Below are 27,384 nucleotides of genomic sequence, written 5' to 3' on the forward strand. Positions count from 1 at the left end.
ATAAGGTGAACTGTTGTAGAAACATAGTGGAAATGGGGTCTCTAGTTGCCAATCAGCTTACACTCTGTCCAAGTAGGGACTCTCACTTTAGTTTGGTAAAGGAGATACCCAGCACAGATAACCCCTGCTCACATTCTGGCTTATCTCAGAACCAATGTGTAAAACATTTGAACATAACACATAGTAGTACAGTGAAAACACAACAAAAGGACACCACATCAGTTTCAGAAAAATAGCCAATATGTATCTGTGTGAAACAAGGCCAAAACAAGAAAGATCCAACATACAGTAATAAAGATATGAATTTCACAATAATTAACTTAACAATACAGTTTCTTGAAGTAGAAAGCTCCGCCGGGGACTATCATGGAGTCGTGAACAACAAATCCAACAGTTCTGTCTGACCGCGGGGTCATGGGCCAGCTATGGTGTCAGGAAGACCCCCATACAGTATCTTGGGAATGTGGGGAATCATGGTCATGGTGATAAGGTCTGAAGTGCAGCGTCGCGGGCGTGGGCAGGCATTGGTTCCAGATGTCAGTGCAGGGGTTGTCAGGGATAACAAGGCTGCGGTGTGAACAGGGCTGCGGAGTGCGGAACCCACAGATCATGGTGCAAGCAGCAGCTCAGTGACAGCATCAGGTGGCTGTGTCGGTGAGACCAGGGTTGTGGTGCGAAGCGGGGCACCGCTCCATTCGGCATCGTCAGGTCACAGTGCAGCCAGCGGTGCTGTTGACAGCGTCGCAGTGGTTTTTCTTCTGATGCTCCACAAAACACATTGTTCCCAGTGCGGTAGGCAGATGAATCTGAAGACTTTGATATCCCTGAGACTTCCAACAGGAGGCAAGCTCTACTTCAAGCCCTTGGAGAAACTTCACAGGCAGGATACACAGCAAAGTCCAGTCTTTGTCCTCTTTGAGGCAGAAGCAACAAATGCAGGCTAATCCAGCAATGTGCTCACAGTAAAGGGGCAGTCCTCCTCCTCCAGCTCTTCTCCTTGGCAGAGGTTCCTCTTGATACAGAAATGTTCTAAAAGTCTGGGAGTTTGGGTCCACTACTTACACTCATTTCTGCCTTTGAAGTAGGCAAACTTCAAAGCAGTCTCTATTGTTAAAAAGAACCTGCCTTGCCCAGGCCGGGCCCCAGACACACTCCAGGGGGTTGGAGACTGCATTGTGTGAGGACAGGCACAGCCCTTTCAGGTGCAGGTGTCAGCTCCTCCCTCCCCACTCTAGCCCAGGAGACTCATCGGGATATGCAGGACAGACCTCAGCTCCCTTTTGGGACACTGTCTAGAAGAAATTCACAAACAGACCAACAGTCAGTCTGACCCAGACGTGGATTCCAGAGACAAAAAATGATTAATCAAGAAAATGCCCACTTTCTAAAAGAGGCATTTTCAAATAGACAATCTAAAAACCAACTCTACCAAAAGATGTATTTTTAAATTGTGAGTTCACAGACCCCGAAGCTTCATATTTCTATCGGTTCCAAATGGACAAGCGCACTTAAAAGATATTTAAAGGAAGTCCTAATGATACCCTATGGGAGAGATAGGCCTTGCAATAGTGGAGAATGAATGTGGTAGTATTTCACTGTCAGGAAATGTAAAACACACCAGTATATGTCCTACCTTTTAAATACAATGCACCCTTCCCGTGGGGCTACCTAAAGCCTAACTTAGGGGCGACTTACTTGCAGTAAAAGGGAAGGTTTGGGCCTGGCAAGTGGGTACTCTTGCCAGGTCGAATTGGCAGGGCAAAACTGTATATATATATTTTGTTTAAGTCATATATATATATATATAGATATATATATATTTTGCACTGCCAATTCGACCTATATATGTTTACAGGGCTACTCATCTGGGTGGCACAATCAGTGCTGCAGGCCCACTAGTAGCATTTGATTTACAGGCCCTGGGCACCTCAAGTACACTTTACTAGGGACTTACTACTAAATCAAGCATGCCAATCCGGTATACACCAATCACCAATACAATTTATACAGAGCCCATATGCACTTTAGCACTAGTTTAGCAGTGGTAAAGTGCCCAGTGACCTAAAGCCAACAAAAACAGGTCATACAAAATAGGAGGGAGGGAGGCAAAATGTTTGGGGATGACCCTACAAAAAGGGCCAGGTCCAAGAAGAATACTTAGCTACATCCCCCAACAAAAAGTGATTAATGGAAGCATTGTTCATACTTTTGAGCTGAGCATTATCATACTGCCAGGTTTAGCATTAGGGCCTTGTACCTGCAGCTGATATTTCGGCCCATACACTCACACTATCATGGCAGACAGGAGACTATACGAGAGGATTTTTTTTTCCGGCACAAAGGCCAGTGAGGAAGGGCAAAAGGGAGATGGCCATCGGCTCTACATATGATGAGGAAATGACAGTGGGCGAACGAGCACCATTGCAAATCGTCTTTAGCATCCTGGCCTCCTACCTTCTTTCCTCCAGCTGATAATTATGACCCACATGTCAAGGAAAGAATGGTGGGAAAAAAGAGCCCTACTGCACTCTATTTCAGAGGTGAAAGCTAACTTGGCAATGAAAAGTGACAACACTGATAAAGCTGTAAGAGTGGTTGGAGGTGAGCTGGAGAACCTAGCAGGCTGTGTGACAAACATGGGGAGAAAGAGAGCAAGTCAATTCTGTGAAAATGATTTAGATGATGGAGCACCAAGAGGGGGAATACAGCACAGGGTTTCAGGGCTTGATATCCTTCAAGTCTAGTGTCATCCAGAGCTTCACACTTGTCTAGACTATGTTCACACCCCCTTAGAACATGGGTAAAGATATACATCAGTTGATGCTGCACATCCCAGCACCAATATCACTATATAGCTATTGGAAGAAACAAGGACTACAGGGCAACTTGCTGACTGTGAGTGCCAAAAAAGTGCAGCAAGTTGTTTGCAGTGCTCTTACCACTGTAACCATGAGATGGCAATGTGGAAGTACTATGTTAGATTTGGAATAGAAAGAAAAAAGCACTGGGCACTGCTATCAAGAAAGCTAATATGTGCTATCAAGAGTAGAAAGAGATGAAGAGGCATTTGTCCACACGTGGGACATACTATTAGTGGATTTAGAGGTCAAAATTCAAGGTGCAATGATTAATGAGAAAATCTGAGATGGGCAACAGGGTTAGACAACCGCATTTCAGCCAAAACGTACAGGGGGGTTAAAAATAGCAACCCAATGGCTGAAGTAATTAAACTGATGAAGACATGCTTAAATTGCTTCAGTATACTGAAATTAAAGTGTGGCTTCCTGCCAGCAATGATTACCCACCACTACAAACCTTACTACGTAGACCAGTGTTGCCAGACAAAACAGGAATAACATATATCTACTACTGAAGGACACTTACATAATTTACAGGTAATAGTAAACAACAAATTGCTCATTTATAATTGTTATAATGCTGAAAACGTCGCTAAAATTCTTGTTGTTACTTGAGATAAAAATGCACACAGCACAGTTTGCAGAAACAGATGATAAATGTGGGTGCTAAAAATGTTATTGAGTTGACATATCTGAGCAGCAGGATGTGACTTACATAAGAACGTATAGGTGATATCAAAGTTACCATGGGTTGTACAACAATAAATCACATTTTGAAAACAAAGGAAAGCTACTTTGTTATTACATGATGCAGACTCCTTCTCTACCCTGACCTGAGAGGGTAGGCACTATTGAGGAAAAAGTCCTGACTGGCAATATTAAGTAGGCTGATGAAAGGAGGCATTGTAGTATCTGTGGGCTTCTGGCAAAACTAAGAGGGGCCTATAGTAGGAAAGAGCAGGATTTGCAGGGGGTTACAGCTGGAATCAACTCTAGGTAACTTGTCCTTGTTGATACTTGGTGATGCTATACTGTAATTGGTTAGATGCTATTCCTCAGGTTATAACTGGGTACTTAAGAACGGAGAGACCGTATCAACGGTTTGAAGATCCTTTCCCATGGGGTTTGTTATAGCAGGGGTAACATGTTTAAGTAACGGAGTGACATTTTCTTACGTTTCCAACTCTGTGTCCCTGATGATCCTGGCTGGCTGTAAGATATTGGGGTATATGAGACGTGTGGATTACTAAGATCATATAAAATGGATAACAATGTGGCCAACAATCAACAATTCCTTGTGTAGGAACTGTTGCGCACTCTCCAACTAGAGAACAGTGCCAACCCTCCTCTGAGCCCAAGCATGACCAGGTGCTCTTGGTGCTGCACCCAGGGCCACAGGCTCAGCTGCAAAGCCGATCCAGTTAAGTTTCGGGTAGGAAAGGATTTGAGCCACCAAGTGAGGGAGCAAGCTTGAAGGTGGCCAGTACAGAGCAGAGTTACAGCTCGTCAGAGGGCAGCTGCAGCATGCAGAGGGGTTGACCCCCTGTAAGTTAGGCACAACCCCACAAGCATAAGCTACCATGAGACCAGCTAATGCCATGATACAGCTCATGTGTTCATTCGCCACATGTGCACGTGGAGGAAGTCATGTGACATGTGTAGGGTATGTACAAATAAGCCTAGGAGGCTGTTGACTCTAGCATGATGAGAGACTGGGGAGCAAATTGGAAACTCAATCAGAATTGCAATAACTAAGGGGGGGGGATTAATAGCTAAACACATACTTCCTAATTACCAAAGTCAACATTTTAGCAGATTCGTCATTAGAGGTAGAAAAGCCAGCAACAGGAATTCTGAATTGCTTCCAAGAGATGGGTGAATTACAGACAGGTTGCCAAATCTAAAGATGCAATAACAGGCAAGGCAAAAGTGAATTAACAATAGCTCTGCATACTCGGAACCTGCCTGGTATGTAGTCATGTGAGCTGATAAACAATGATGGCATTAAGAATAGTCGGAGCAAACAAACAGCTATGATACAGGAAAAAGGAAACAGAAGAAACTTTCACTGAGCAAGGAACTGGCACACAGTCTCCAAAACCGAAATGTAAAAATGCTGTTAAAAAGAATTTACTTGTACTCTTTTGTATGGCTTTAACTTAGCAGTACATGAATAATAAACATTCACTGCTTATAAGAAAGGATAGAGGTGCAGGCAAGTGTTTTGTATATCCTAATCCTTCTTGCCTTCTCCCATTCTCAAGTACTTTGCCTATCAGATAGGTGCCTAAAGGCTGGCTACCCACAATGTGTCACTGCTAGGTCTGCTAAGAACCTAGTATTCGGAGGACCAACGACTCTTCAATGCTCCTTTGTCATGCTCTCTAACATGCCCCCTCTTTACCTCTCTCTAGTTTGCTGATTTTCATCTCTAGTAATATTTTATACAGCACACCTAGCTGGGGAACAACAAAGCAGATCAAACGGCGAGACACCGTGAGTCTGATTCAACATAATTTACAATAAAGCAGACAAGGAGCAAGTTCATATTGTGTCGGGTGCTAATGCTCTTTCAAGAGATCAGTCTTTGGATTTCTTTTTACGTTTCAGGATGATCACAGCAGTCTGATTTGTCCATCCTCAACACTTACAGATAACCTTAAGTTCAAATAATGTGCTATATGATTAACATTATCTTTCTTCCACTTTTGAAGGCTCAGGTGCCTCCAGGAGGAGGGCGTCTTCCTCGAGGCAAAGTGCTCATTCTTCTTACTATAAATGTTAGGATACTGTTTTCTTTTGGCACTAATGTAGGCTTATAGAAAGGAGGAGCAAGCTCACATGCCTGTAAGGTCAATGCTATTAAAAAAACTGTATAATTTCTCATTGAACAGTCCATGTGAACATGACCCCATTGCCTCAGCCATAGCACTTCTAGAACTATCCTCATACAGATTAACTCTGTCTACATCTACATGAACATCAAACCTTGTGTACCTGGTCGCAGGTGTGATCTTCAGAACCAATCTGTTATTGGAGTACAATAAAGTCAAACAAGTGACAGAGAAAAACTAAATCAAAATTAGGAAGAGGCAAAAAATGTACAACACTGAAGGGAAAGCAAAGTTTCAAATGGGTCCTACGTAGCACTAAAGAAAAAGCGACAGACTGGAGAGGCTAGGCATGCTGCTGCAACAGGAAGTCGTGAAGACGGTCATGCACTGGGGCATTAATGTGGCTGCAAAGGCAGACAGAAACATATGCAGCTGATGCCTTGATGGCCACAAAGGATTTGGGAAATATGCAAGAACTTCCAGAAGTGAACGATAACAGGAGAATAGGGTGAAATAGGCTGTATTATTCTAGAAATATGCACCTCTTAAGGCAGACCTTCCCGGTCTGATAGCGTCCACTGGCAGACAGCCTAGGAAGGCACACGCTGATGATTACAGTTCACACTATGGAATTCAAAAATGTCCTAAGAAAGACTTGTCAAGAACATTCCAGACTGCTGTTCCAGCTAATGACACTTCAAATAATATTTACAGTAGAGACCAGTCTTAAATTCATAAGTGGCGCTGTAAAAAAAAAAAAAAAACATCCCATCAGGAAACGAAATAGGATGTTCCATAAATACCCAACATGAAATATAAAGCTGTGGTCAGGACTCCAAACAAAAGTCCAGAAGAGAAGTCCGGGAATACAATCATAATGCCGTCCACTAAAGAAAGAAAAGCCTCTAGAATTGGTCGGTAGGTCCCTCGACAAAGCACGTGCCACCAAGCTCCCTAAAAAGGACATTAACGCTCCAAATATCAAACAAGTTTACAAATTCCACTCGTGTCATTTAACCCACAAGTAACCGTGGACCTGTCAGGGACACTAAAGCTCACGGAGGAGAGTGAGCTCAGTAGCCACTACCAATATTAATCTACTTGTATCCATAACATTTTATGCTGCAAACCACAGCCGCACCTCTAGTACCTAATGCCACCTCACAACAATGAAAGGAAGCAAAGCAGATGCTTTCTCACCTAGTCCAGCTTAAACCTAGCAGCTGTCATATGTTTGTATACGCGAGCTTTCTTTCAGGCTACTTTTCTTAACAGTTTGTTTTAACCATGTAACAGAAAAGCAGACAGGCTACTTCCTACGGCTGTCTTCTGAAGCTGCACGACCTAGTCTCTAGACAAGTGAGTGTGGCAAGTTATTCAGATTACTTTCTGTATTTATAATAGAAAGATGGTATGAATGCGTTGACACCGAGCGTCAATTTCAAGGGTACCTATAAGTAAAGAAAATGATAATTTCTACACACACGGGAGTACACGGTGACGTTAGTGGAGTATTGGCTACATATAGTCAGGCATTGGAGATGAACCACAGCTGAGGCACAATTGCTTACCTTCAAAAGTTACCCTGGAGAAGGCCGTATCATTTTTGGTGGTCGATTTTGTGATACAGTGTACTGTTAAACCTAAGAAACAAATCTAATGGCAGTTTTTTGTAATACATGAAAACATTTATTTTGTTAAAATAGGCAATATATTTCGAGCGATTCTGCCTTCAAGGCTTATCAGCTGTTATGTTCATCTTAGCACATGAATTCTAAATATCTGTTTTGGAGCTATATAAAATATAAACTACAACTATAAATGTAAGAAAACTAAACACAGGCATTGAGACGCTGAATGAAAAACACGACTTTAATTTGGATAAAACAAATTAATGGCTGGTAATCCATGTTTAGCTTTGGCTGGTGCATTTTTTTAGATTTCCCTTCTGACAAATATGCTGCTCCTGTGGAACTCTAAATAAAAGTTTACTCATGAAACGGGGGAGATGTTAACAGTGTCGACAGCAAAGAATTTGTTTGCATTTCAGGGCCCCATAAACTTGACAAACCACAAAAAAACTTGTCACGTGCACTGCTCGAGGGAAATCCGTGGCAGTTTTCTTAACCGATAATTGTACTCATTAGACAAAAGAAAAAAAGTCACTTGCCAGGTTTAGACTTGCGCTTTTCAATTTTCAAGTTCTCAGAAGTTAACTAGCAAGTAAAGGATGTATAACTCTTAAGAAGAGCTCTGGGGCGACCCAGTGTTTTTTCTTTTGTAAACAACATTATATGCGTTTCAGCAAATACAACCAGCAGGTATAAAATACACTGGCAGTGACCACACTCGGCAATTAAAGTATAAGTAACCTATACACGTCAATGTACGACTGCGTCCGCATTTCTCACATAAGTCAGCCAAAGAGAGCGGTGCCTTAGGGGAGCTTCCCGCTGAAACTTAAATCCCACCACAGTGTAGTGCCGAAGTGCTGCATCGGAAAACACCAGATCCTGGCATACTTTCCAGGCCACCCCCCTACCTGGGTACACAGATGCCTCAATCAATAAGAGACCCATTTACTTTAGGAGTGTAAGATTGCAAAATTGGTATGTTTGCCCTCAAGCACTGACGTTTGTCTAAGGTATCATTCCTACTTTTTGAAACCAAATTGTTATCGTGATGAAATGATAGGCAGCCGTCTAGAAAAGAACACTGGACCCTAGTCCGGACTCTGGCTGCGCTATACATTTAGCTCACAGACCAACCAGAATATAAAGGAATGATAAAAACCGGTACTGCTGCCCAAGAGCACTGCATGCAAATGTGCCAAGGTTAAGTTGTTGGTTGAGAGGGATCGGTCAGGAACCCATTCCACATCCTGTGACCATCAGTTTCCTTGGCCGTTTGTTCTGTGGAAATTACAGAGATTCCATTCAGAGTATTAGTGCCATCCACATTTTTGGCACTAGTTGGTGTTTGTCTGCCCCCCTCTTTAATAAAATCCCAGGACAGAAACCCATTAAGATATTCCGTTCATAGGTTGGCTGAGGTTAAAATATTTGTACTTGGACTCCTCCTTCCCCTCACCCCCCCCCCCCCCCCCCCCCCCGATAACCCCCCACACCAAATTTGACTGATCTGGTCTTTCTACCGGTGTCCCCAGTTTAGCATTATTACTAGCCCTCCCTTCAGCCAGTGGGTTATATCCATCTGGACTTCCGAAGACGCTCCCCTGAATTAATACAGAGGGGTGCCTAACAGGTAACAGGATTCTGGAAGTTGCTTTTTCCCTGAACGCTGGGACCAAGCATAGGGTTTGGGAGGAAGCCCTGTGTTGTAACATGCCAAGAAAGAAAACGAAGCTGTACTTCGCAGTGTGTTGACAGGAACTGACAAAGGACAAGCACAAAAGCTAAGCTGTATGAAGTTTGCAGGAGGCAAGAAAGTGAACACCCAAGCGCCACAAAGACCTTGCACTCCAGCTGGCCAGAACTAAACTGTAGATGTCCGCTTTCCACAAGGGTCTGCATCAGACATACCAGGATTGTAAGAAACATGAACTGTATCACCATCACCGACCCAGTAGCATTCCTTGGATTTAGGGGAGTGTGCATCAGTTTTATCCAGCTCCAGAAGGACACAAAGGAGTGTCCTTAAGGCAGTGTCATGTTGCCCATGGATGGGTGAGCTATCTAAACCAGATTCCTAGCTCTTACAGTTCATGTGATATTGCTGTTAACAGTCGCAACTAGAACACAAGCCTTATTACCACTTCAACCCAGCTGATAATGAGAACAAATGAGTGCCCTATGTCCACTGGACAGCCCTGCTGTGCAAATATTTCAACCTCAAACAGCTGGTCGTAAAATACAGACAGCATAAGTTTAGTGTCTCCAGGAGACTACAGTGAGAATTACCTACTTTGCAGCAATAGTCACGATGTTTGAGTCTTTCACACCAGTTGGAGATGTATTAGCCACAGGCTCAACCCCATCCACAGCTCCCTCTGTCACCAGCCAGACGAACCAGGTAGAACCAGTAACTGATACTGCAGCTTTGACTAGGGCACAGCAGCGTTGGCATATTTTCTGGGGTAGGATTCCCCGTTCACTTTGGGGTGGGTAGTGTGTGGGTGTTGACTTCTTTTTTTTTTTTTTTTACATATGGATGTTGATGGAGGGATATTTACAATTTAAAGTAGAGAAGGTGTAGCCGCTGTAAGCCGCAAGCCTTTTGTTCAGACAGCACAAAGGCGTTCATCGATATATATATATATATATACACACACACACACACACACACACACACACACACTTTAAAAAAAAAAACTTTACAGTTACGTTCTAGTTAGTCTCACATATTTTATACATACAAAATCATGGAAATTCACCTGTTATAGTTAGAGTTACCTAAAGTAACTATAACTCATACCCTAAGGTAACTATAACTTGCGCCAGAGCCATGCACAGTTTTTTCATCAAAACTTTTACTTCAAATATTACATTGATATTATCAAAGATGTCATGAGAGCCGTAATTTGTGGGGTACTTAGCAGTGCATAGCAAAGGCACGAGTTATAGTTACCTAAGGGCATGAATTATGGTTACTTGAGATAACTATACCTATAACAGGTGAATTTCTATGGCTTTGTACATTTGAAATGTGAGTCTAACTATAACGTCCCTATAAAACTTGTTTTTTTAAAAGGGAATTTCTATGTTTTTTTAAACGCAAAGTAGTTTTCATAACTATACGTTAATCCAAAAACCGCTGTGCACAGCCTTTGGCCGTGCGCAGCTGCGGTGGGCCACAGGGCCTCTAACAACCCAACCCAATGCTGAACATGGCCTTCAATCTTGCACAGCAGTGGTTGGCCGCAGGGCCTGTCCTGTGGCAAGGCCCTGAAGCCACTCCTTATAACCGCCCAAAACTGCACTGTGCATGGCCTTTGGCAATGCACAGTGGGAGTTGGCCACAGGGCTTGGCCTGCAGCCAGAGGCTGCTTCCAACACCACTAACAACCAACCCCACACTACACATGGCCTTTAGCTGTATGCAGCAGGAGCTGGCTACGCCTGTCTCACTGGGCGTGAGAATAGGTGGGGCAGGGTGTAATTGGGTGGGAGTGGCTGTGAGGGTGTCTGTCTCAGTGTGCGAGTGGGTGCATCAGTGTCTCATTAGGTCTGTGAGTGGGTGAATCAGTGTCTGAGTGGGTGCATGAAGGTCGAGTGCGGCTGTAAGTAGATGCACAAGGATCTGAGAGGTTCTGTGAGTGGGTGCTTGGGTGTCCGAGTGGGTGCATAAGGGTCTAAGTGGGTGTGTGTGTGGGAGCATAAGGGTCTAAGTGGGTGTGTGTGTGGGAGAAATAGATTTAAAGAGAGAGGAAAAAAAAAAAAAGAAGAGTGAAAGGGAGAGAAATAGAGAGGTGTTTATGCTTTGATGAATGATATACTTAGAATTAAATATTTCTGGTCACTCCCGGACATAGCAGGAGCCGGCCCTGGGGGTAGCAGTCCCCTGGGCCATCACTGGCTCCTGCTATGGCCCCCCCTCAAACTGTGAATTTAGCCCCAGGGAGATGGCAGTCCCCGGGGAAGCGGTGATCCGAAACAGACCCCCTTTCTCTCTTTTTTTTTCTCCATATTTGCCCTGGGGAGTTGGTGGTCCCTGGGGATGCAAGGGAGCGACACAGCCACCCGCCTTGAAATAAAAGGAACACCTAGGGAGGTGGCAGTCCCCGGGACGGTGGGGGGGTCGCGCAGCCCCCCCCCCCCCCCCCCACCAATTCAAATAGAATCAAGCTCTGGGGAAGTGGCAGCCCCTAGGGCTGTGGCGGGACGTGCTCTCCCCCTCATTAAATGAAAAATAACTCCCAGGAAGGTGTCAGCCCCTGGGGCACTGAAAAGCCCAGGAAGGAGGCCCCGTGCAGACCTTCATTTTTTACTTTGGCCCCAGGACCTGGCCCACCCAGAGACATAAAAAAAAAAAATAAGAAAAACCACAAGCGAAGGAGCACGCTTTTTTTGCTGCGAATTTCATGAATTCGCAGCAATTATTATTATTATTATTATTTTTTTTTAATGCTTTTTTGCCCTGGTGGGGAGCCACACACCAGAGCTAAGGAGTCAGGGTGTCTCTATCCTGGCCCCCCTTTTTTCCCCCAACATTCTTTTTGAGGGACTCAGCTGAAGCAGAGTCCCAAGATGGCTGCCAACACTTCCTGTGTTGTCAGCCAATCGGCTGTGCATTTCCCTGCATGAGCTCATCATTATTCGCAAATGTCACAGGTAGAGATATACAAATTTGGATTTCCTTAAGTGTCTCAAAAACTATTTAACGGATTTACACCAAATAAGCAAAAGCGTAAGCTGCGTACTGAAAGCTAGTTTTCTGCCAAATTTGGTATAATTCTGTTCTCTGGTTCGGGCTGTAGTCTTGTCTAAAAGTCCTATGGGAATTAACATGGGAAAAACAACTTTAACACCCCTTTTTTTTAAATTGGCCCCTGTTTTACGGATCACCCCGAAACTTTGCGTGCACAACAAGAATGACCGTCACACTTTTTTGGGGGAAAATGTAGGGGAGATTCGACAAATGGTGTCAGAGATATAGGCAAGTCAAAAAACGCTTTTTCTATGGAAACACGGTTCTAACTATAACCACCTAGTGGCAACCGCCACTAGTTTTTTTTATACATATATATAACTATATATATATATATATATATATACATACATATATATATATATATACATACATACATATATACACACACACACACACACACACACACACATATGGGGTTTGTGTACAAAGCCTTGTGTGCTTGAACTAATTGTAATTGGCTAGGCAAATGTACAAAAGGAGTAACCTAGTCATCTGGCGCACGTTTACTAATACAAAAGGTATGGAGATGTCACTGGTAAACGAGAGCCCATCCTCTGAATATTGTGTATTAACCACTAATTGCTCTAACACCTAATAAAAACACCTTACACCTGCTGTCTTAACCCTTCCCCCCGACCCCAACACACATACAGCTGGCATCATGATTTTTGCAGCCTATTCACCACAGTATAAGGGAAGTAGCAGCAGTAGAGAAAAAAAATGGCTGGTACTGTGCCAGACAATCTGGTGGCGAAAAGCCAGGTGGAGAGCTTCAAATGCCTGCATGGTGGGGCGAGTAATATGCTTTCAAGTTCCCATCCATCACCAGCAGCAAAAGTAAGAGGGGAAAACTTGGAGGTAGATGGCCATGCAATCGCATCACTGCTGCAGGTGTGTGCGCAGCCCCCAATGACAGATTGCAAGCAATGTGGCCAAACAGCAGCAGCCCGGCTCGGCTGAGCTAGAGGTGAGGTATGAATGAGGGGCTCAAAAGTGCAATAGGCAGTGGTTATAGTTTGTTCACTGTGTCTCATACATTCACCTTGAGTTCCCATTGCAACAACGGCATGAAAGAGGGCCAAGGAACACAGCCATAAGCAGGCCTGGGCAGAAAGACTGTTGCCACGTGAGGTGCTAGCTTAGGAGAAAGAGCCCTTCTCGTCGAATAATACCAACTACAGAGAAATACCTGCGAAGACTGGTTGATGAAGATTCGTTAGAAGGTATTTAATGGCCAATGATAGAAAGAGGAAATTCTACAGACTAAACAAGGGATAACTAGCAAGCAGCGTGTTTACTGACTGAGGAGCAGACTAGTGGAAAACGAAAGGCCATTTACAAATAAGAGAAAAAAAAATGAATAGATACTGCTGATTGATGAGGATAAAATATTAATGGGTGCTACAATCTAATTTGTGCGATTTGGCAGTAGGGTGACCGCAAATAGCCTACTAAAGAAGAACTACAAGGGAGCAATTTTGGAGCAACTCTACAACGAGTTGATACCGTCAATGGGAACTTCTAGTATATGGGTGCTATTAGCTAAGGAGACACTGCCAAGGAGAGGGCAAACTGCTAACAAGTGGAATACTGGCTAAAGGCACAACTAACAGGAAGCTAAAAGCCACTAGGCAGGCTTCTCACTAACAAGCTGACACTAATGTATATGTAGCTAGAGCACAATTCTGGAGGCGGGTTCTCATGCACGAATGTAGGTACTGAGAGAACTACTGTTGTAACAGGGGAGAAGGAGCTTGACACCCAGGCAGCCCTAGATGTTTATCGCCTAAAATATATATATGTATATGTTAGTGGGAAAGAATGGATCACAAGTGAAGTAATCACAGATAAAATGGATCACAGAGTGCAATGGTGAACTAAATGTTATCTTCATCGAAGGGAGCCTATAAAAAAACCTTATAATTAAACTTAGAAAATATTACAAATAAAATGAATATACAATTGCGACAATCCTAAACCTTAGGGGCAAAGATCAGGCATCTGATCGCATAGTACTTTGCCAGGGGCCCTATTGACAATTTTCATTGAACAGGGGAGGGGATGGAAATACACAAATAAGACTCAAGAGCACAGAGAAATTAAATATTCATTAAACAAGGGTCGGTTCTACAAAATTCTGCCTGTCAAACAAGTTTATTTCTGCTATGCCCTTCCACTCGACTGCTTGACTTTCTAACTCAACCTCATCCTCTCAAGATACAATTAAAAAAACCTCAGGTCACATGCCAGTCTAAAATTACCAACCGAACAATGCTAGCTCCTTCCTGTTCAACAACGCTGGCACGATGCTGAAAAAACGTGCAGTAACGACTGTGTCTGCTCAAAGAAGTAAATCAAGAAAATATATTGTGAAATTTCATGTTAAAAATATCAAATACTCTGCCATTCAGCTGCCCATGCGTGCTAATCACATTCAGATATTGTATAACTACAACCCTTCCCATACGTGCGAGGAAAGACTATGTTGGAGTATTGATGGCTGCAGTTTCATTACATGGCAATAGAACATGCATCTAGCGGTCATAAATATGTTCCATGCAAGCACTATATATGTCTATAAACCTTCATGATGCTCATCTGAATGGTTACTCAACCTGCTTGCGGCCAGTGGTCATCGACAGTCTTCTCTACAATGGCCAGCCTGGTCAGGTACCCAACGTTTGGTGGCTACTAGACTCCTCGTCCTTGAAATTAATTCTTTGGGCTGCCCCCCCCAGGCCAATACCTGGGCTGCAAGTGCCATGTCTGCCTGATGCCGACCCATTGGTGGACCCCCACCTGCTCCCCCATGCCATGAGGTATACTAAGGACCCTGTTGGAGCAGGCCTCCTTTTAGGCTACTCTGCTTCTGGTTGTCCTGGTCTTTCTCCGCCACAATGCTATGTGGTTTACAGACTGCATGCAGCTCCCCCTCTGCATCTTAAGAAAAACCTAACTGCTCTAGAGCTCCCATTAAGTTAATCAAAAAGATGTCCATGCCCACGCCTGTCAACAGAACACCATCTGCCTTATGATACCCCAATGTTTTGAGGCTGATGAAGCCATATCTCACAAATACTGAGGAGTTTGCCCTGCATACCTTTGCCAAGGATATGTTCAGCTTCCTCATTCATTTCTCTACTGCCAGTGGTCCCTAGCCCCTCTCCATTCCGGTCTAGCTATAATCTCGGACCTCAAAATATCAGCTGGGTGCAACAGCTGTGCTACCGCTGAGAGCCCCGATACCAGTGCCGCTAACAAGTCCTTCCTCCCCAGGCAAAGTGTTTTATCTTCTATGCAGTTTAAACAAGATTTTTTCCCATTCCCCATCTGGCCAGTTTTTGATCCCCGTAAGAGAAGTGTCATGTAACTGCTACCCGGGTGCAAGTCCTCTCCCTGGAGGAAAGTGGTCCTGTAGGGTGTAACAGTCTTGCTGACCCGGTAGGCTCCAAAAAAAAGCCAGTGTGAAGGCTGCCTTAAATATGATGTGCTTGCGACCCGATCTACAGGCCCTGGGCAGCACCACTACCACCTTAATCAGAGTCAGGAAATCAAATGTCCATCGTTGGTTTTGGTACCTGGGTTGTAACTTGCCCCACCCCTCCATTGCTGCCACGCAAAAAACAATGATTTAGTCGGGTCTGGTCCTGAAACTAACTTTGCATAATAAGAAACCCTGGTGAGGTGTGCTTGCACCAAAATATTGGTCTTGCCCGACTTGAAAGCCAAATGTATCAATCTCAGCACTTCATCCTCAATGACTGTGCCTCGCCCTGTATGGCGGTGACCCCCCAAAAGACCTCCCAGCACCTACTATATCGGGTTGCTGTTGTTGGCTAACACGTTTTCCACCAGCATAGTCAGATAGGGTCGACTATTCTAGGGGGGTTATATTCTTGGTTGTCCCGTTCTTGTGTCAGGCATCAAGCCAGCAGGGCACTGTCCAGGCAGTACCCATAACCTCTAAAAAACCCTCGTACCCAGCTGCATCAGGGAATAGTTCAAGTTGTTCTGCCGACAGTCAGGGTTCCGGCCATATGAATGTACTGTTAAAGCGGTCAAAGAAGTTCAGCCATTGGTTCAAGTCCTCCCTGACCTCTTTGTGTGAGTCTCACTATGTGGTGTTTTTCTGTAAAACATCTGCATAGCCACACCAGCCTCCTGGTGAAAGTCATGCCTGCTGGGATTACTTGTTCATGAATTTGAGCTTGCTGATAAGCTGCTGTAGCTCCCTTAGCGTTGCCTTTTTTTTTTTACCAGCAATGATCCAATGGCTTGCCTTAGCTCACACACCTTGCATTGTGGGAGCCTGCACACCCCTTCCACCGTGTCCAGCTCTATCCCCAGGAAGAACAGGCCATCAGTTTTCTCTTTTGCCAGAGGCACCCCAAAGTCTTCTGCCAGTGCCATGAAGACCTACAGCAAGTCTGTACACTCCATGGTGCCCTCCCTGCCGATGAACAGGAAGTCGTCCAAGTAGTGCCTGGACCAGCCAGTCCCGCTTCTCTCACGTAGCACCCACTCTAGGAAGGAACTAAAGGATTCAAAGCACGCACAAGAAATGGTGCAACCCATTGGTAGGCATTTGTCTTAATAGAATGGCCATCAAGGTGAAAGCCCACCAGGTGATAGCTGTCTGGGTATACTGGGAGCAGGTGAAAAGGGGCCTCTGTATCGGTCTTTGCTAGCAGCGCCCCCTTTTCCTGCCGCCTCGATACGGTCTATTGCATCATCCACTGTCGTATAGGATACTGAGCAGCTGTCATGATCAATGCCATCACCTGGTGGGTATGACAGGTGGTGGATGAGTTTGAACTTGCCCACCTTCTTCTTGAGGACCACCCCGAAAAGGGAACACTATGAAATCGTCAACTGGCGGTTCCGGAAAAGGACCAGCCACCCTTCTCAACAAGAGCTCTTTTGCCACCTTCTGCTTGGCCACTGCTTGGTTTTCACTCACTGATCTTAGGTTTTTGCACCGGAAGAACTCCCAGGGGCCTTTGTATGGATTAGTGTAGCCGAAGAAAAAAAAATCCAGCCGCCAACAACTGCCCTTCACTCTTTATGGGTTAACTACTGAGTAGGAGTAATAGCTACCCTAAGTGAATGGGCCACAAGGCCCCAGGGCATCACTCCCAACCCCCACTTTGGGCTGCACCATGTCTATGTTACTTCCTGCCGCAGGTGTCTTTGCCTTCAGATGCCCATGTTGCTTCAACATTTGATTGCTGGGTGTGCCCCCACCCCCACAAATGCTGCAGCTGTGCTAAAACGTGCAGGCCATCCCCATTTGCACTCATCTTTATCATATTTCGAGCATTGCTGTTGCTCAGGGCTTGCTTTGCTTGCTCCCAGAGTGGGCCCTTGCCCTGTTGGAGTGCACAAACCCTGCAGGCTTCCCTTTAACTCCTGACAAGCGAAAGCTATGCTCACGCCCTCTCACACCCTCTCTGACAGCCACCATGTGGTTAGTGAAGTCCATGTCATCCTGTTGATCCCGCTCAATGACTAGCCAGGTCTGCATTTTTTCCCGAAACCCTTAGTCATAACGCAGCCAGGCGCTGCCCTGGTATTTTAGCTGTGCGATGTGCACTCTCTGTTCGTGGAGGAACATTGCCACCGTGCTCTCTGGGAATTTTTCTACAAACACACAGGCCAAGGTCTGAAATGCCTTTAGCCAGTTTTCTATGGACCTCTCTACCCTTGGTCTGCGCTTGTCCCTCTTGTCCTGCTCTTTCCCATCTTGTGTAGTTAGGTCCAACTCTGCCTGAAGCATCTCAAGTAGTGAAAATATATAAATAAATTCCCTTCTCCAAATTCTTTCTTAACCGCCAAAGGTATAAGGCTGGTGAGGCCAGTTTTCTTAGCCCCTTTTGGGGGGGGGTCACCAGGCGATGGTCAGATATAATCATTAGCTGGCTTCCCTACACCTCCCCTTTGTACCACCCCACCCGTCCAAGCTTTTCTGGCATCAGACCCTCCCTCTGGGGCCTTTTCTTTTGCTGCATCTTGCTTTTTCTCCCTGGCACTCTGCTTTGGGGCCTGGTCCTTCTCTGCATTTTGCCCCTTCATCCTGGCATCTTCCTTTGTCTTACCTTGGGCCACCCCATCCAGCTGCGCCTTGCTACAGGTTGCTCTTGCTGACACGGATTCTTGTACTGTTTACGTGGGTGTCCCCTTAGCCTGCAGAAGCCCCCCACCCACCCCATGGAACTGCCAGGGCGTCATGGCGGCAAACTGTAATGGCGGGTAAACCGTGGGGCGTGGGGGGGGTCGGGGGTGAATCTCTAAACCCGGCCACACCCACCACGGGCTGCCCGTGATAGGTGGTAGAGAGTGTAGTTGCTCTGACAAGGGCCCCACCAGCCCCCAGAACCATGGGTGCCCCCCCCCGATGGGGCTGTTTTTGGTGGGGTGCGCACTGCCATCCTGGGGGACCACCCATACTCGTGTCCCAGAGCTGCTGATTCTCCTGATAGCCACCCCTGTGCTGTGCAGCCTGTGCCCCTCACCCTGGGCTTAGGCCGCACCCTCCTGTCCTGCAGGTTGTCCTTTATTGGACCAAGAGGCCTTCGACGTGAAGGCTTCAGGCACCCCATTGTGCTGGTTCCTGCTGTCCTCAGTCTTTTCAGATCAGGCCTCCTCTTCTGGTGAAGCCATGCATTCATCACACCTTTAACCAGCGTGTTGGTGCAGCTCAACTGTAACATGTCATGCCTCCCTGGCGTTTCTTCTCATCTCCCGCCCTTGGGCCCCAGTACCGTGTGCAGGGCTGTGGTTCCAGCTACAAGCGCGCCCTGAGCCTGTGAGGAGAGCATCAAGCTCCTTGGCATGTGCTTCTTCCATCGTTGATACTGCCCCCTTCGTGTCTCTCCTAGAACCCGACTTGTCCTTTTCAGCTTGGATTTACACCTTCTTCTGCTTGGCTAATATCTCCCTTGCCCTCATTAGCAGTTCTTCCAGGTCAGCGTCCAACTCAGGCCCGAGCTGACCTTGTCCATTTTTTGTTTTCTTTGCTGCCCCTGCACTCCCTTCATCATCCCTGAAGTGGACAGGGCATTTCCTCTCATTGCCCCGGCCTTCTTGACCTTTCTCGTGCTCCACTGTCCTGATCTGGTGGCTCTTTGTAACTCTATGTGGCCAGTTTGGACACCCCTGCACTGTGGTGAAATTGAGCAAAACCTTAATCTGGTAAACCCAAGAAGGCACCAGTTGCCAATTAATGGGTGGTTCCCTCAGCTCTGGGATGCCGGTGCACAATTGTTGCTGGTTTTTGCCACGTTCGTGAAAAATATGCTCTTAAGAGGTGGTTCCCCCCGCAGTAAAATGCAGTTGCGGAGAGTGCATGCAGCCCCTACGGGGTGCAGCCGTGTGGAGTGCCTGCCGTTCGGACGCAGTCTCACTTAACATCTTGCGGTCATCCATTATGCAACCGCTCGGCTCCTCGCAGACGCTCATATTTGCCACTTGCACATGCCGGTCAGGACTGGGCTCCGTTGCAACGTCTCCTGAACTTTGAACGGGATCAAGTGACTGCGCCTGCAATGAATCTTCCATCATTAAAGGCAGCACTCTAGTGATTCCTCCCATGGCACTGATGGGCAATTCCAGCCAACTCCTCGGACGGCAATAATTCAGGACAATTCCTCTGACAGTGACAGACAAGGCTGTGGGACAAAGCTGCAGGTAACGATAGCATGAGGGGGGGTGCCCTCCCACACTCCCCCTTTAAACCTTGATCCTGCTGTTGAGCCCCGTTCCCGATTGTTGGCCTTAAATCAGCCATTCAAGCCTGCACGCATCTTTTAACAGGATTGCTGCCTCCTGCAGCTTCCCGTCCCTGCCGTAGGGAGGAGTTACATGTGGGCCTCTAAATGGTCCGCTTCCAACTTGGACAACTGTAGGTTTAAATGCCTAGTTTACACAGAAGGCCCAATTTACAAAGATTTTGCTGTAAACCGTTGTGACTTACTTCTGTCAGTAATCCTGGCTTACAGCTCATTTTCAGAAATATTACAAGAGGAAGCCAGAGCCAAATCTTTGTGAACAGGACCCCGATTCTTTAAGATCCTAACATTACCACAAAACATGTAACATGCTGTGCAAATGGAATTTTTTTTTGAAGAAGCTGGATTAAAATGGCACATGGGAGCAAGAAATCAAATATTGCATGCACCATGCTTTATACAGTTGGGACAGGATAAGAGCAATGCACACTTTCCTCGTCTCAGGAGTGTCATGCCTCAGGATTTCAAATAGGGAATTACTTTTTGGGTCTCAGAGATGGTAGGTCTTGCCAAGGCATGGCTTTTCCGGATTACAAGCTCATTGACCCACTATTTAAGCATAAACGCATACCTTCTGACAGCAAGTACAGGAAATGTGATTTACTGGGCTTTAACAGGAAGGGTTTCTTCTGAAGGACTGGATGCATAAGTATTTATTTTATTAACACTTACGGTTTACGGATAATAAAGGGTAAAGTAAGTGAGACAGAAGCTACACAGAAACGTGTTACTTTGGTCTCACCCAAACAAAATCAGTGTAACAGAGCTTAAAAATGTTGTTATTCACTCAGACTTGATCATAAAATCAGTCACTAGTATGAATGAGGGCAAAACTTTTTGAAAGGGAAGCACCATACAAACAAAAACATAAAGTTGTAATTAGTAAACATTTCTAAAAGCAGATTTAAATAAATACATAAATAAATAAAGCTGGGTGAGAAAAGTTTGGGCCAGGGTAGAAAGGATGGTGAATACTGGTCCTCTGCAGAAATAGCTCTCCATAGTGGTACAACATTCAATAACAATATATCTCAGAATGATGTATTAGTCTAATGAACATAGATAGAGGCTCTATTTTTGCCTGGGTTTTTGTGACAATAAAAGCTTAACAATCATATACAACATGTCCAATGCTCCTAACCACAAATACTTTGCTTGTCTATATAGGCCACATATGACGATCAGTAAAATATTTGCTCCTTAAAAATATTTGCATCTCTGAAATCTGTGCCAATGAATGTGCTGCATAAGCACATAAGCTGAAGTTATTTCTGAAAGCCGTAAGGGAAGTCATTGTTAGGAAACAAGTATCCTCTAGCCATCCTTCCATGACAGGTATATCTTAAATAAACTGATAAATATTGATTAAAGGTGAGACATTTCTTTCAGAGAATACATTTATTTGGCCACTGACAGTCGATTAACATAAAGAATAAGCAAAAAAGGTGCCAGTATGAATGCTTGTCTAATTCCCCCCTTCCCATTATAAAGTGCACTGTGTATTCTCCTTTATAACCGTAGCAAATCAAAGCCACAGTATCAGAGTAAAACTGACCAAGAAACTAAATAAAGTCTGTAGGAACTTGGCTCTGTATGTACTATTTCAAAGTAAGAAATAGCATGCACAGAGTCCAAGGGTTCCCCTTAGAGGTAAAATAGTGGCAAAAAGAGATAATTCTAATGCTCTATTTTGTGGTAGTGTGGTCGAGCAGTAGGCTTATCAGAGGGTAGTGTTAAGCATTTGTTGTACACACACAGGCAATAGATGAGGAACACACACTCAAAGACAATTCCAGGCCAATAGGTTTTTATATAGAAAAATATATTTTCTTAGTTTATTTTAAGAACCCCAGGTTCAAGATTCACAAACAATACTTTAAATGAAAGGTACTTCACTTAGGAACTTTGAATTAGCAAAAACAGCATATACAGTTTTCACATAAATGACATATAGCTATTTTAAAACTAGACAGTGCAATTTTCAATAGTTCCTGGGGGAGGTAAGTGTTTGTTAGTTTTTGCAGGTAAGTAAACCACCTACGGGGTTCAAAGTTGGGTCCAAGGTAGCCCACCGTTGGGGGTTCAGGGCAACCTCAAAGTTACCACACCAGCAGCTCAGGACCGGTCAGGTGCAGAGGTCAAAGTGGTGCCCAAAATGCATATGCTTCAAAGGAGAAGGGGGTGCCCCGGTTCCAGTCTGCCAGCAGGTAAGTACCCGCGTCTTCGGAGGGCAGACCAGGGGGGATTTGTAGGGCACCGGGGGGACACAAGTCAGCACAAAAAGTACATCCTCAGTGGCACGGGGCGGCCGGGTGCAGTGTGCAAACAAGCGTCAGGTTCTCAATAGGTTTCAATGGGAGACCAAGGGGTCTCTTCAGCGATGCAGGCAGGCGGGGGGGGGGGGGTAGGGTCTCTAGGTAGCCACCACCTGGGCAAGGGAGAGGGCGACCTAGGGGTCGCTCCTGCACTGTAGGTTGGATCCTTCAGGTCCTGGGGGCTGTGGGTGCAGTGTCCTTACCAGGCGTAGGGTCTTTGAAGCAGGCAGTCGCGGTCAGGGGGAGCCTCTGGATTCCCTCTGCAGGCGTCACTGTGGGGAATCAGGGGGGTCAACTCTGGCTACTCACGGTCTCGTAGTCGCCGGGGAGTCCTCCCTGTGGTGTTTGTTCTCCACAAGTCAAGCCGGGGGCGTCGGGTGCAGAGTGCAAAGTCTCACGCTTCCGGCGAGAAACGTGTGTTGTTTCAAAGTTGCCTCTTTGTTGCAAAGTTGCAGTCTTTGTGGAGCAGAGCCGCTGTCCTCTGGAGTTCTTGGTCCTTCTAGATGCAGGGTAGTCCTCTGAGGCTTCAGAGGTCGCTGGACCCTGTGGAACGCGTCGCTGGAGCAGTATCTTTAGAAGTTGGGAGACAGGCCGGTAGAGCTGGGGCCAAAGCAGTTGGTATCTCCGTCTTCTCTGCAGGGTTTTTCAGCTCAGCAGTCCTTCTTCGTCTTAGGTTGCAGGAATCTATCTTGCAGTGTTCTGGGAGCCCCTAAATACTCAATTTAGGGGTGTGTTTAGGTCTGGGGGGTTAGTAGCCAATGGCTACTAGCCCTGAGGGTGGCTACACCCTCTTTGTGCCACCTCCCTGAGGGGAGGGGGGCACATTCCTATCCCTATTGGGGGAATCCTCCATCTGCAAGATGGAGGATTTGTAAAAGTCAGAGTCACCTCAGCTCAGGGCACCTTAGGGGCTGTCCTGACTGGCCAGTGACTCCTCCTTGTTTTTCTCATTATCTCCACCGGCCTTGCCGCCAAAAGTGGGGCCGTGGCCGGAGGGGGCGGGCAACTCCACTAGCTGGAGTGCCCTGGGGCGCTGTAACAAAGGGGGTAAGCCTTTGAGGCTCACCGGCAGGTGTTACAGTTCCTGCAGGGGGAGGTGAGAAGCACCTCCACCCAGTACAGGCTTTGATACTAGCCACAGAGTGACAAAGGCACTCTCCCCATGTGGCCAGCAACATGTCTGGTGTGTGGCAGGCTGGTAAAACGAGTCAGCCTACACTGGTAGTCGGTTAAGGTTTCAGGGGGCACCTCTAAGGTGTCCTCTGGGGTGTATGCTACAATAAAATGTACACTGGCATCAGTGTGCATTTATTGTGCTGAGAGGTTTGATACCAAACTTCACAGTTTTCAGTGTAGCCATTATGGTGCTGTGGAGTTCGTGCATGACAGACTCTAAGACCATATACTCTTATGGCTACCCTGCACTTACAATGTCTAAGGTTTTGCGTAGACACTGTAGGGGCATAGTGCTCATGCACCTATGCCCTCACCTATGGTATAGTGCACCCTGCCTTAGATTTGTAAGGCCTGCTAGAGGGGTGACTTATCTATACCTGTAGGCAGTGTGAGGTTGGCATGGCACCCTGAGGGGAGTGCCATGTCGACTTAGTCTTTTTATCCCCACTAGCACACACAAGCTGGCAAGCAGTGTGTCTGTGCTGAGTGAGGGGTCCCCAGGGTGGCATAAGACATGCTGCAGCCCTTAGAGACCATCCCTGGCATCAGGGCCCTTGGTACCAGTTACAAGGGACTTACCTGGATGCCAGGGTGTGCCAATTGTGGAAACAAAAGTACAGGTTAGGGAAAGAACACTGGTGCTGGGGCCTGGTTAGCAGGCCTCAGCACACTTTCAAATCATAACTTGGCATCAGCAAAGGCAAAAAGTCAGGGGGTAACCATGCCAAGGAGGCATTTCCTTACAATGCCCAAACCCACCTTCAGATCTGATGAAAAGATCCCACAGCAGGGAGCAGTTAACTAAATCAGATGCAGAGGAGAGGTCCATAAAAGGACAGATATAGAGCCTCTTGTTTTGGCTAACGTATACATATGGATACGAAGTGACAGGTTTAGACATCGTTCAATCATGCTGATACCCTTACTAAACCCATACTGTACATTGTGTACTGGAAAATAAAGTAGTGTCCAATCTTCAAGTCGAGACAGAAGTATCCTACCTGCCATTTTAAGAGAAGAGTCCAGAAGCAAAATTGGCCTACAGCTTGTCAAGTCAGCTTTATTCCATGTTCTAAAAATCGGAACAATCACGGACCTTCTTTCATGACAAAGGAGGACCCACTTTTGAAACAGCACTTAAAATACTGGTGACAGCAGGGTCCATAAAACAATACATCTAATAAACAAATCTAGTGGCACCCCATTTCGCCAAGGAGCCTGTACCCCTACGCCACCCGTAAAGTACAGAATTAATTTACCCATAATCAAAGACAATACCACTATCCTATTTCCTCCATCTTCATTACTAGAGTCGAGTCCCGAGTGTCGAACACAGAAGAAAATATAGCATTAAAATGAGACGCACACTCAACAGGAAGAACAGCAGTTTCTAACATGGGCCCTGAACCTTGTCAAAAAAAGATTTATTAGTAATTCTCCAGAATGCAACCGCCTACCTGCTTCCATTAAGTCCTCCAAGGCACTTGTGTCCTACATTCCAATATATGCAGTAGTCATCATACTGTTTCTACCATTTCAGACAGGGTGAGCAGACTCAGAGCTTAAGAACTGAGTTTTTCTATCATTTATACCCTGCATCCCAATATCTTCGCTGCTAGCGGCGACAATAAGAAAAGATGACCAGAAAAAGCTTAAAACATGGAGTGTATGGAGGTACTTAAGGGCGTGCCTTTCAATACTTTACGCTTTCACTCCTCACAGAAAGCGGTTTTGTATAAGCAAGAGTTTTCCAAGTCAGACCAAGTATAGGCTTCCGTCTGCCTGTCGGCATCATATTCTTTAAAGCACCAACCACGAATTTCCAGCAAATAGTTAAACTTCCCTGTCCAAAAATGTTTTAACTTTTCTGAAGGCCCATATTAACACTAACGTAAAACCCCAGCACTAGATCTTCCAAACGCTGATCAATACTGCAGTAGCTAAAAGCTTTTTTCATATCATCTGGAGTCTGATCACATAGCTGCACAATCAGATCCCAGCTACAGAATAAGATGACCTTACATGTAGTGTCAACATCTGAGAATGGCAACCTGCTAACTTTGAGCTTTTGTTCTTTAGTGTCTTGAACAATTTTCAGTAATGTCAGTGTGTTTGGAAACTAATGCAATGTTCTGTTGTATAACTTTTATCAGGATCTTTGATCCTTGAACTGCTTTGATTTCTGCACCTAAAAAGTACTCCTAACACCCCGCTAGAAATAAATCCTGAGATCAGCCCATACTTGTAAAGGGCATGACAAGGACACCTCAAGGAGTTCTCTGGTGAGCATCTGTGAGGTCAACCTTGAATGCGTTTTTGGAAGAGTTGCCACTGCAAACACCAGGGTCTTTGGAAACTCTTCCTTCTCCGCCTGCCAGATGGGTTTGTTAGCCATCAGTACCCAAAATCTATGAATAAATTACATCAGGCAAGCAACCCTCTGTTGTCCTAGCCTATTAGCTGTCGATAGCAAAAAACCTGGATGGGGAATATCATTCCCAATAATCAGCCTATTTGTATGAAATAATGGCACACTAAATTTTCAGACAGAATAAAAATTGCCTGGCTTTATATACCTGCTAAATCTTGGTGTTTTACCACACAGTACATAGATATCCAAGTATGACAGAATTATTGTGACCCCACCCTGACAAACTACCCACCTCCCACATATACACACTCAACTTTTACTGGTTTTAAAGGCAACAACTATAGCTTGATTGATAGTCAAGGAATCTTACCTGCAACCATTACCATTTTTTTCATCTCAGTTCACATGGACTCTCCCCTCATTTGTCTCAAGGCTCAGCCGAAAGCACCAAGAAAACTCAAATTACAGCAATTATTAGCCATTTTACAATTTTATTGTCTATATCTACAGAAACTCATTTATGATTTGAATAAAATGTCAGTCTGATCTCTCCTAAGTACACTTGAGATCAAGCCCCCTACCTTGCTAGTTACCCTAGCATTGGCCTGCCAATGCCAACCTGCTACTTACCCTCAACAATGTTCCTACATTTTTTCACATTGCCATGCCTCCCCTTGCGACAAGCACTGACTCTGTATCTGGGAAAAAATTAAGTGCACTTACTTTCCATGTTGCCATGGGTCATGCTCAACTGAGGAGAATTTCACATATTGGCGGATAGTAGAGTGACTGAACGGTCGGTGCCTGTGCAACAGGCATGAAAGTGAGGCCAGAGGCAGACCCAATGTGCCTGGATAATTTAACCTGCTTACTCAACTAATATCACCGTGCATGTTCAACTGCAGTTGTACACATCTAAAGGGAGACAACTTTATTATATGCAGTATAAAACAAGAATCACAAAGTCAAGATTTATTTTATTATTCTTATGAGCGTAAACGTTGCTTCCAGAAATAAAATGACGGATGTGCTCTTAACTTTCAACAGATGAAAACAGGGACGGCACCCAGAAACCTATTAAGAAGACATTTCTTAGCTGCTAACTAGGTGATTAAACAACTAATTTCTAGTGTATTCAGTTGCGTTTCATGTTACATAAACAACAAAGACGCCTTCACTGAGAAAACGAAAAAAATGTTCATAGTGCTTGAGGCTGAAGCCAAAAAATAACTTAAGAATATCCGTCGGTCACATGTACCCAGCGATACAGGTACATGAACGGTGACCTTGACTAGCCAAACACTGAAAAGAAATACCTGCAAAGCGCGATCTCAAAATAAACAGAGAAAGTTCTTCACAAGGACAAATAACTAAAGCGTTTAACCTACTTGTGCTTGGTCAAGTTTAACTAAAAAATACCTTCTGGGGTCAAAAAACAACGAACACGTACACTGCCATCACTCCTGTATCCAGGGTAAATATATAAGTAGCAAACATTCTGCACTGCCTTAGAAAGAAGAAATATCACTTAGAAAATGGTAAAGAAAGGCAGATTATTTTTTCCGAAGCACGTGATCCCTTAGGAAGTGAACCAATCATGTTTTTCCATATGGTTATCCTGTGCAGCTGGAAAAACATAACAGGTGCTGTTCT

The 27,384-nt window shown here is 45.2% G+C and overlaps 1 protein-coding gene across 2 annotated transcripts in view; it reads right to left on the reverse strand.

Moving 5' to 3' along the window:
• PHTF2 (putative homeodomain transcription factor 2) overlaps window positions 1-27,384 on the reverse strand; it is a 489,158-nt gene that overhangs the window by 455,653 nt on the left and 6,121 nt on the right. The window lies entirely within an intron of this gene.

This window comes from Pleurodeles waltl, chromosome 4_1 (assembly GCF_031143425.1).
Source record: "Pleurodeles waltl isolate 20211129_DDA chromosome 4_1, aPleWal1.hap1.20221129, whole genome shotgun sequence".
In the NCBI taxonomy this organism is placed as follows: domain Eukaryota; kingdom Metazoa; phylum Chordata; class Amphibia; order Caudata; family Salamandridae; genus Pleurodeles; species Pleurodeles waltl.